This window comes from Phascolarctos cinereus, unplaced genomic scaffold (assembly GCF_003287225.1).
Source record: "Phascolarctos cinereus isolate Bilbo 61053 unplaced genomic scaffold, phaCin_HiC Scaffold_9;HRSCAF=440, whole genome shotgun sequence".
Lineage (NCBI taxonomy): Eukaryota > Metazoa > Chordata > Mammalia > Diprotodontia > Phascolarctidae > Phascolarctos > Phascolarctos cinereus.
Genome location: NW_027556402.1, coordinates 50,230,712 through 50,238,908, shown reverse-complemented (window position 1 = coordinate 50,238,908; position 8,197 = coordinate 50,230,712).

Below are 8,197 nucleotides of genomic sequence, written 5' to 3'. Positions count from 1 at the left end.
CCGCCTAGCTGCCCAGCTGGCAACAGTGAGTCAACTTGAATTCTATTCCCTTCTCATTACTACATTTCCTTGTACAAATCACCTCTTTTTTCTGAGTCTTAGTTTCCTTATTGATAAATTAGGGATGAGTCTCTCCCTACATCTACCGCCCAGTTCGATTTTGAAAATACATGAGGAAAAAAAAAACAACCCAAGGAATCAGATTTCTCTTCCCTCAGTGCCAGATAGAGGCATATTTAAGAACATAAAATCATAATAACAACACTATACTGTCAAATCCTTTGTTCAGTGTTCTATCTCTCACAAAAGCTCTGAAAGGATCCTTGTGAAAATAATAACAAGAGATCTTGAAAGTTTGCAAGGATTTTACGTGTGTTATTTCATTCAATTCTCACGGAAACATCTAGTCCTCTGTCTTTTTTATTATCAGCTTACACATAATGAAACACGAGGCCATGGACATGCAGATGGTTAAATGTCAGAGGCAGGATTGAAGCCTAACTCTTCCTGATTCCAGGGAGAGCACTCTAGCCTTTACACTATATTGTTTCTATGTGGTATAGGCTTTTTTGATGTAATTCTCTAACCTTTTATACATTTCAACGCCTAATAATATTGGATCCTTCCTACAGCTGGCAGCTAGGCAGCCAGCAGATAGAGTACTGGGTCTGGAGTCAGCAACACTTGAATTCAGATCCTGCTCTTGACATTTACTAGCTGTGTGACCCTGGACAGGTCGCTTAACCTCTGTCTGACTCAGTTTTCTCATCTGTAAGATGAGTATGCTAATAGCACCTACCTCCCAGGATTATTGTGAAGAGCAAATGAGATGATATTTGTAAAATGCTTTGAAAACCTTCAAGTACTATATAAGTGCTAGCTATCGTTATTATTATTATTATTATCATCATCCATCATCATCATTATTAGGCCCTGGTTTGGCTCAGGGTAGGACAGCAAAGCAGTGAGACAATACCTGAAGGGATGTGGTCCGGCAATTACTTCCACATTACTAGCAACTTAACCAGAACAAAATTTTTCATGAGATTTCTGGGTCAATCTGGATATTAAAAGATTTCTTTCCAAGAACAACCTACAAAATGGGACATTTACTAAATGAGAATTTCTGGGTCTGATTATTAAGAAAAGTATGATTCTTTAATGGTATCTCTTTGTGATATCTCATTTGTGATAATCCCATCATTTTGGGGCATTTGTATTATTTGAGCATCATCGCTATTCAAAATCTTGGTCTAAGCCCCTTGTAAGATTCTTCTTCTGAGTCTGTTCCTGATTACACAGAGAAGGCTGAAAGTTAGGGAGACTCTGTCTGTGCATCTGCGGGCTCATATTTCCTCTCTCTTGTGATCTTTCAAAGCTTCCAATATCACAGCCTACTGCGATATTCCCTCCTAAGAGTAAGAAAGAGCACAGATCCATCATATGTTGACCTGGGTCAGGAGGGCCCAGTGCAGGGGTGGGGGAACTTGAGACCTCAAGGCCACATGTGGTCTTGTAGGTCCTCAACTGTGGCCCTTTGACTGAATCCAAATTTAATACAAGGATTTGTTCTGTACAACTTGGACTCATCAAAAGGCCGCACCCAAGGACCTAGAAGGGCTTGGAGGTCGTAGGTTCCCCACCCCTGGCCCAATGCCTCTCCTCTAACCAGAAGCTTACAAAATGTCTTCCTCTTGGCAGCTAGATGGTAAAGTGGATAGAGCACCAGCCCTGGACTCGGGAAGACCTGAGTTCAAATCTGACCTCAGACACTTACTAGCTGTGTGACCCTGGGCAAGTCACTTAACCCCAATTGCCAAAAATAACGATAATAATAACAACAATAATAATGTTAACACTTGTATGGTCTGATGCTGAGTGGAGTGAGCAGAACCAAGAGAATGTTGTACACAGTAACAGCCACATTGTGTGATGACTAATACTGATAAACTTAACCCTTCCCAGCAATACAAGGATCTAAGATATCTCCAAAGGCCTTGTGATGTAAAATGCTATCTACATCCCAAGAAAGAACTATGGAATTTGAATGCGGATCAAAACATACTATTTGCTTTTCTTTTTTTCCTTCCCCTGAGTTTTGTTTCCTCTTTCTGGTAGTTCCTCCTATTGGTTCTAATTCTTACTTACAACATCACTAATGTGAAAATATGTTTAATAGAAATATATATGTATAGCCTATAACAGATTGTGTGCCATCTTGGTGAAGGTAGTGGGGAAGAAGGGGGAGAAAAATTTAAACTCAAAAGCATATGGAAGTGATTGTTGATACATCTGAATAAATTAATTTTTAAAAAATATCTTCCTCACTCCAATCAGCCAGGCAGGCAGGAAAGAGAACCCAAATCATCAGGTTATGTACCTTTTGTAAGCAATCCCATTTCTGATTCAGCAGTCAACCAACAGTCTACCACTAGAATGAGATCCTTCTATCACAGAGCTGTTGTCGATCAGCTGTCTAATTCATTAATCCTAGTATAATACTTCTTAGCCATTGACTTTGTACTCACCTTTTAAAAAAAAAATTTTCATTTTAAACTTAAATATAAAATGAGAAAAGAAAAAAAGAACATTTCCATGTACATAACAGAACATAGAGGATTCAATATAAAACAATAAAACAAATAATAAATTTCCATTTTAAACTGTTTATATTTTTCAAAAACCTATGTAATAAACACTACATGTTGTTTTCAAAGCTACCCAGCTTTTCAATGCTGCCTTCTAAGTTTTCTTTTGTTCTCTGTTGTGAACTTTTTAATCTTTTTTCCCTCTCCCTCCCCACCCCACTGTACAGAAGGCTACAATTAAACGTAAATATATAGATACATGCATATATATATGCACACACACATGCACATGTGTAAGACCGTACTATACATATTTCCATTTGTTAGTTCTTTTTCTGGAGGTAAATAGAATCTTCCTTCATAGGTCTAAATCTTTCCATGTTTTTCTGAAATTAACTAGCTCATCATTTCTTATATCACAGTAGTATTTCACCACAATCATATACCACAACTAGCCATTCCTCAGTTGAAGGGTATCTATCACTTTACCAATCTGATACATGTAAGATGATACTTCAAAATTGTTTTAATTTACATTTCTCTTGACCATTTATCAATTGGGAAATGACTAATATTCTTACAAATTTAACAAAGTTCTCTACATATTTGAGAAATTAAACCTTTATCTGAGAGATTGTCTATGAAAGTTTTTTCCCCTGATTTTCAGCTTTCTTTCCAATGTAGGCTACATTGGTTTTATTTGTACAAGAACTTTTTAATTTAAAAAATTGAAAATATCCATTTTCCACCTCAAATGCTCTGTAGCTTATTTCTTCATATATTATTCTCTCATCCATGAGTCTGATAGGTAATATTTTTCACATTCTATTTCTCTTTTGATATCTCCCTTTATATCTAGATAGTGTCATCTGTTTTGACCTCACTGTTGTACATGGTTTAAGATACTGGTCTGTACCCAATTTCTACCAGACTGCTTTCCATCTTTCCCAGCGATGTTTACCAAATAACAGATTTTTATCCCAAAACTTAAATCTTCACATTTGTCAAACACAAGGTTACTATAGTCTTTACTACTGTGAGTTGTATGTCTGCTGTGTTCCACTGATCTACCTTTCTATTTCTTAACCTGTATCAGATAACTTTTACATTTATTGCTTTATAATATAGTTGCAGGGGTGGGGAACCTGCAACCTCAAGGCCACATCTTTGGGTGTGGCTTTTTGACTGAGTTCAAGTTCTACAGAACAAATCCTTTTGTTAAGGGGATTTCTTCTGTGAAGTTTAGATTCAGTCAAAGGGTCACACTTGAGGACCTAGAGGACCAAATGTGGCCTCGATGAGGTCTAGAGGTTAGAGGTCCTGGAACCCCAAAATCACTACACAAAGGTCTTGTCCAAAAGAATTTGACCCAAGCCTTTCAGCCAAAGACAAGGTTTATTGAAGATTCACCATATTAGGCAGACTCTTAAGGAGTCTGAACATTAGTAAGCAGTGGCTAGATTATAAGAATCTAAGCAGTGGCTAGATTTTAGGAATCTGAGCAGTGGCTAGATTTTAAGAATCTAAGCATCTTAATGGAGACAAGATGGACCTTATATACAGAAAGACTGTGGGAGGGATCTAGGACCAGCCAAGTAGTCCATGAGGTAATGGAATTACCAAGGGTGGGAAGTGGCCTGGGGCCATAGGGAGGTAAGACAATGGAGGGGAGGATTATAGCCTCGGGAGAATGTTGGAGATTTTTCCCTGTGGGAAAGTCCAGTGTTTTTCCTTTCGGGGCCCAGATCCCAATCCTATCAGCCTCAAGGCCACAGGTTCTCCACCCCTGAGCTAATTAGTGGTAGAGGCAGGATTTGAAACCGGAAGGATGCTTGGGGAAACTGCTTCTCGGTGTGCGTAAAGGAGGGACCCATCTTCAACTTCAAAGCATGCCCATAAGTAGGTTACCCAAACATCCCCATGGTTGACAACAGACAGAGCAAATTATACCTGCTCCTAGGCCTGGGCCCTCATTGGCCAGTCTCCCACTTCATATACATTCCTCCTTGCCGCTTGGGAGGGTGGGGAGGGGGGTAATGGGTGTGGGTATGGATGTGTCTGAGTAAATATGTAGTTATCCATTTTGGAGCTCCTCTGAAGGACTTGGGCATAGAGAGAGAGAGAAGCCAGGAGACGATGCTGCCTGAAGAAAGCCCAGCCTCTTTTCCCAAACTGTTTAACCTCTGAGGAATCTCACAGTCTTTCAGAGAGCATATCAACCCAAGTACATTTTGTTTGACCCTAAATTTGAAAAAGGTTGCTGGCTCTAAGAAACAAAAAAGCCTTGAGGGGAGAAGCTAGCATGAAGGAACAGAGTGAGACCCTGTAGAAGGTAATAATAGTGGAGATTGGAAAGGGGACCAGCGTCTCAGCAAATGCAGCCAATCAGGTTTGAAACGGCTGAACCGAGCACTGTTCGTCATCACAGCACAGTAGGAACAGAGGCAGGCACTGAGGAACCTGGGACAGCATCCCAGAACCAGCCAGACACCATCCAAAGGCAGGATCTGGACTTGGGGGGGGGGGGGGGAGCTGCCTTGCATCGACTTTCCTCCCCATGCTTTCCTGGGGGTAAGCAGCCTTCTCACCTGTTAGCCTCTCCTACTCCCTAGTGGAAAACCAAGCCTGCTGTTCTCCACTGCCCTCCTCCACCTGCACTACAGCAGACTGGGGTTCCTTTTACAACTACAATTTCTGCAAATCATATTATTTTAAATATGTTTGCAGTGCATTTGTCCTTTTGTATTAAAGTTTTGCGTGGCCATTCAAATCTGTACCATTTCTGCTTATTTGAATGCAAACAGGGAGATTGGGAACTGAGTAAAGACAAAACCTTGTAAGAAGAGAGTATATTTAAATTATTGGGGTTTATCCCTATACAATCTGAGATAACACTGCCTAGATTGGAAATGGGGGCGGGGCAGGGAGGGTCAGGGAGTCAAGCATTAAGAGAGAGAAAGAGAAAGAACAAACTTCAGCACCAGATTTTCATTCCCATCACATGTGAGCTGATAGCCATGGAGGATGGATAAGCAGCCTTCATTATTAGTAGTTGTTGTTTTTAATATATAATATGTAAAAATTATTCATTATTAATAATGAAGGCAGCCTTCATTATTGTCCCTTTGCACTGGACTTGAAAGGGGATGGCCCGCCTCTAAAAGGAAGGGTTATTAGCACAACAAAGTGGACAGCTAGCTAGGCAGAGCAAGGGATATAGTGCCAGGCCTGGAGTCCGGAAGATCTGAGTTCAAACGTGGCCTCAGACATTTACCCTGGGCAAGTCACTTAACCCTGTTTGCCTCACTTTTCCCATCTGCCAAATAAGCTGGAGAAGCACATGGCAAACCACTCCAGTGTCTGTGCCAAGAAAACCCCCAATGGGATCATGAAGAGTCTGAAATGACCAAACAACCACCACCAGTACCACAGGAAAAAGGGTGGGAGATAGATGGCCTTGTGTAAGCCCATCTGGTCAGCTCCTGGCTCAGCTCCTCCCTGCCCGCCCAGCTGGCTGTGCTCACCAGCACCATCTGGTGGATTCTTGGTGCATGAACTTATTGTTGTCCTGAGGCTGCCAGTGATATTCCTCTATAACATGGCATGTTGTATGATGGCTACAGCATTTCCCACTGATTTCTTTCTAGCATTTCTAAAACACTGGTCTTGGCTTGTTCAAGAATGGGCACTTGATTTTCATATGTTTTGGAGGCAATGAATGGCTTTCTATGATTTTTTGTTTGTTTTAATGGTGTAGCAAATTAGCTACATCTCACCAAATGGACTGGCGGGTCTCGACTGATGTTTTCAAAATTGTTCAGATAGTGGGAAGAATACACTTTCAAGAAAATATTGTAGAACTAGAACAAGAGCAATCATTCTTGAATTCATTTGGGACTTTTTTTTTTACTCCACAACACAATTTTCCTAATTAATTCATAACTGCTCCCACTGGTAACACAAAAATTTACAAAATGAGGCAGCTAGATGGCGCAGTGGATAGAACACCCACCCTGGAGTCAGGAGGACCTGAGTTCAAATCTAGCTTCAGACCAAATACTTGACACTCACTAGCTGTGTGAACCTGGGCAAGTCACTTAACCCCAATTGCCTTAAAAAAAAAATACGAAATAAATCTGTACTCTATGTCAGAATGAAATTTTGGAGCTGAACAAATTTTAAAGAACATAACAAGGGGTCAAAAATGAAAGCTTTGCCATTACCAGATACTTCAAGGAAGTCCAGAAGTAGAGTTTGGATAATTTCGTGATTATAGCATCTTCATTAGCCTCTAGCATAGACTACAACAAGATTAATTTATAATATTATAAGTAATTAATTTAATTTAATTATGAGATCATAATTTATTTTATTTACAATAAGATCATAGGTTTAGAGATAGAAGAGACCACTAATTTCAAACCTTTCATGCTGCAAATGAGAGGCCTAAGGTCTAGAGGTTAAGTGGCTTGCCTAGGGTAACAGCTACCAACAAATCTAATGCTCTATCCATGCTGCTTCCTGCTCCTTAAATGCTACTTAACGGCGCTTCATGAATTTCATGAAAAAAATAAACCCACTACTTAGTCTATCCTAGCTGACCAACTGTGTCTAATTTTTCAATAGGATAACCAAACTTTAACAGTTTGGTGGCTCTGTGATGTTATGGGAGGGGACACTCTTCTCCAAATGTAGATTACGACCACACCAGATCTTCTTATCCTGAGGCATTCTTATTCATAAATAAATATAAATATTTATAAACCCTCCATAAATTCTGGCTATAATCTTCCACATTGGATCCATTCGATACATTGGAGGCTTTTCTCTAATCTTTTTTAGTCTCTCATGTTTATTACCCCTGGAACATTCCCAATATCCATCTATTACTTCTACTTCTCACATCCTTTTCCAGTCCTTTTCTAGTACTTCATGCCTACTGCTCTCCCATAAATCATCCTCCATAATATGCAGCAGCCCGGTTACCACATATCTTCTTATTGTCCACCATCATCACTACCAGTAAAAATGAAAATAATTTCCACGTATATGCACTTACTTAAAAAAAAATTACTATCAGGAAAAAATAGAAATTTTCTTTTAAGTCAAACAAATCCCTCTAGTGTTCAGATGACCTCTGTTAGAGAATCCGGAAATAGCCAATCACATCATCAGCCAACCAAGCAAAAGGCATTTGTTAAGCACCTGCTACGTGCCAGTATTAAGTGCTGGGAATACAGCTACAAAAACGAGACAGTCTCCACCCTTGAGGAGTTTGTATTCTAATGGAGAAGCAATGATGGCAACAATAGCATAATAATAACAATTAGCATTTATGTAGCACTTCAGGTTTTGCAAAGTGCTTCACAAATCCTCATCATTATAGCTAACATTTATATAATTAGGTCTGCAAAGCACTTCACAAATATCTCATTTGATCCTCACAACAATGCTAGGAGGTACATGCCATTATTAAACCTATTTTACAGATAAGGAAACTGAGGCAGAAGTTAAGAGACTTGCCCAGGGTTACACAGTTAATAAGTATTTGATGCAGGATTTGACTTCAGGTCTTCCTGACTCCATGTCCGGTACTCTGTGTACTCTGG